Source organism: Cavia porcellus, unplaced genomic scaffold, assembly GCF_034190915.1.
Source record: "Cavia porcellus strain 051 isolate PalLab524CR breed Dunkin Hartley unplaced genomic scaffold, mCavPor4.1 scaffold_3, whole genome shotgun sequence".
In the NCBI taxonomy this organism is placed as follows: Eukaryota; Metazoa; Chordata; class Mammalia; order Rodentia; family Caviidae; genus Cavia; species Cavia porcellus.
This window is the reverse complement of record NW_026947486.1, coordinates 35,601,867-35,605,364: the sequence shown is the minus strand read 5'-3', so window position 1 is coordinate 35,605,364 and position 3,498 is coordinate 35,601,867. Positions and strand designations below refer to the sequence as shown.

At 38.6% G+C, this 3,498-nt stretch overlaps 2 pseudogenes; both read right to left on the bottom strand.

Annotated features, from left to right (window-relative positions):
- Positions 1-278: 278 nt before the first annotated feature.
- On the bottom strand, positions 279-1,309 carry LOC100717280 (periphilin-1-like; annotated as a pseudogene).
- A 10-nt stretch (positions 1,310-1,319) lies between these two features.
- LOC100717561 (periphilin-1-like) lies at positions 1,320-2,062 on the bottom strand (annotated as a pseudogene).
- Between the last annotated feature and the right edge of the window lie 1,436 nt (positions 2,063-3,498).

Sequence of the window (3,498 nt, the reverse complement as noted above, 5' to 3'; positions counted from 1 at the left end):
ATGCAACATGAGTAAGTATAGAAAACTGCCCTCCAGAACTACTTCTTCAAAGTATAAACAATTAACTGACCGTCATTTGGAGAATGGAACCATAATATGGATTAGTGGATCTACAATGTAGAAAAAATTCTAATTAAAATATTTTAATGACTGTTGTTAGATGTTTATTTGATATGGAAAACTCAAAGTATTTCTCTTCATTGCAAACAGTCCATATATTAAGGCTTTCAAGATTGCAGGAAAAATATCATTTTATTTCTTCCTGACTACTGTGTCCTCTAAGAAGACTCTCCAAAATCTTGAGAAGCATCATACTCTGCAATGAAGTGCTCGAGTTCTTGAACAAGCTGTTTACCTATTTCTTGTAAATTTTGCCTCAGTGCAAACTGTATAGACTTTTCTAGAGAAGGATCCTTTTGAATCAACATTTTCAGCACCATCCCAAAAATTTTGCCGTATTGTTGGTAAACTTGTTCAATTTCTTTGACTTTCAATGCTATTGATTTGAAGTGACTGCTGAACTATCTTCACATACTTCTGTGCTGTCAGCTGCATCTGTCGCTGGCTCCTTTGGTTGCTTAATGAATAATGGTGTTTAGGTACCACCTTGAATTCAGAGATCCCAGACAAGTCACTTTCCTCTGATTTATCAGACTTCTTGGCAGCCCACTTTCTTACAGCTTCAGCAAGTTCCTTTTCAGTTAGCCTGCAGGGTTTATCTAACGCCTTTGATGAAGGAGCTGCTTCAGAACTTGACAGACTGGGTCTTTCTTTACTTCTGTGCTGAGACTGATGAAAAGAGTAAGTTTTTGCTTGGACTGGAGAATGTCTTCTGCTACTGACAGGAGAATCCTTTTGGCCTAAGAGTGACTCCTCTCCAAAAAGAGTAGGATCCTTTGTATGAGGAGTCTGGTGTTTCATATAATTGGAAGAGTAGAAACTTTTTCTTCTACAGATACCTCTCTTGTCCCTATAACTCTGGAGGCTTGCAGAATGATTGTATCCAGACCATCAATAGCCAGATTCATCTCCTTTATGAGATGGAACACTTCTTTCATCACGAGAAAATGTGCAGCCCTTCTCATATTCTTGGTAACCAGCAAGACTGTAATATTTATTTGTAGCTTCCTTCACCAGGTCTCTCAAGCAGTGGTGGTTTCTTTGCTAGCAGTTGTGGTTTTCTTCCTAGCAGTGGTGGTTTCCTTGGCACAATTCTAAGTACTCTATAGTAACCATCACTGAGATGACTCCGAGGTGGTACTTCATCTCTGGAAAGTCTTTCACAGTCATATTGTCCTTCAGACCACATGTCATATCTTTCAAAATCTTGAGGAGATGTATCATACTCTGAAATGGAATGTTTGAGTTGTTCTCCAACACACTGCACATCTATTTCAGGTGACTTCTGACTCAGTGCAAACTGTATAGATTTGTCTAGGAAAGGATCTTTTTCAATAAACTTTTTCTCTACCATCCCCAAAATTTTATTCTGCTGTTTACTTTTATGCTGAGACTCTTGGAAAGAGGACATTTTGCTTCAAACTGAAGAGTAACTTCTGTTACTAACAATGAGGACAAATCTGTCATGTAGAGAAACCTTTTGGCCTACAGGTGACTCTCCGAAAAAGGTATAATTCCTTATATGAGGAAACTGGTCTCTCGTATAATGGGAAGAATAGAAACATTTTCTTCTAAAGCCATTTCTTATGTCTCTGTAATCAATCTGGTGGTTTGCAGAATGATCGTATCTTGACCATTGATATCCAGATTCATCTCCTCTCTGAGGTGGATCACTTCTTTTATCATGAGAAGCACTACGGCTCTTGTCATATCCTTAGTCACCAGTAAGACTGTAATATCCAATGTAGCTTCCTTCACCAGGTCTGCCTAGCAGTGGTGGTTTCTTTAACAGTGATGGTTTCCTTCCTAGCAGTGATAATCTCCTTCCTAGCAGTGGTTTAAGTACTCTATGGTAGTCATCACTGGAATGACTCCGAAGTGGTCTTCGTTTTCTGGGAAGTCTTTAATCGTCATGTCATCCCTCAGACCACATGTCATGTCTTCTGTGACAACACACTCTGCAGGCCTCTGCCTCTGCTGCCTCCACTGCCTCCACTCCCTAAGAAGGCACTTCCAGTGCCCACGATGACATCAGCCTTTAATGGCTTTCATTCTGTCTTTATTACAACTTTCTAGAATTTTGACTACGAAGTTTCCTGGAGTTCCTTTCTGACCATATTTATTTGGGGTCCAAAATGCCTCATTTACTTGAGTATTGAATTCAGTCTCTAGATTTGGAATATTGTCTGCAGTGATTTTTGCTAATAGATTTTTATAACTTTAGTTTCCAACCCTTCGTTGACACAGTAATTCATTGGTTTGATCTTTTAGTTTCATCTAGCACTCGTATCCACTTTTCATGGATTTTTGTTTTTAGACTACCACTGCTATAGTCATCATTGGTATGCAAGTGCTTTTAAACTTACTGAATTTGGTACTTGACACATTTAGATGCAAAAGTTTATTCCTTTATCCATCATTTGGTCAGTACTTGACACATAAGCTAGGACTTACTGGTGTTAACTGTCTTGTAATTTGCTGCCCCATTTCAACCAAAACAGTTTGTTTTTGATACTTGTGCTTTCCAAAAGCAATTAATGGCAAGCACCAGAGTATCAGTGACACTATTCTTGTCCTCAGATCTTGATACTTTCTCCATGATTGGTACTATCTGCACGTGTGATTTCCATTGTGTTTTGTATCCCCAGGATTTCTGCTTGATTCCTTTCCATAACCACTAATTCTTTTGGTACTAATATGAAAGTCAGGGCCTTCACACTGAGCTTTATATTAGTTTTTCACTTATTATTATTATTTTTTAAAATTGTGTCTTTCTCAGTCATTGTGCTGTCAGGGCTGGATTTGAATTTGCATCTGAGTCCCTCAGCCTCCCCGAAGCTGAATTAGAGGCTTGAGCCACCTCACTTTGCTAGAATCTGTAGCTCTTCTTTTTGTCTGTTTGTTTGTTCTGGCCTTGAACTCACTTATGTAGCCCAGGTTGGCCTTGAATTCATGGCAATCCTTGTGTCTCAGTTCCCCAAGTGCTGGGATTACAAACATGTGCCACCTGCCTGGCTGACTGTAGTTCTTTACTAATGTGGTCATTAATATTCCTCATCACTGTCTTTAATTCAATCAGTATTTGTGTCTTTAATCTCATTGATGATCTTATTAATTAAATCCTTTATGTGCTTATATCCTTTTTGAGCTCATGGAGTATCTTGGTAATTTCTTCATATATTCTTCTCTGATCTCTTCAAATGTTTGGTTTTTGAGGTCTTTGCCTGAGACTTCCCTGCACTATGTTGCTCATGGTATGATCTCTTGGGCACTAAACAATTTTTGAGCATCATTTTGCTTTGTTTTCTCAAGATTCTTGTACTTGGTTAAATGTTGCCTATCAGTAGGGTTTGTAAGCTCTGCCACTATAGTAGAGAT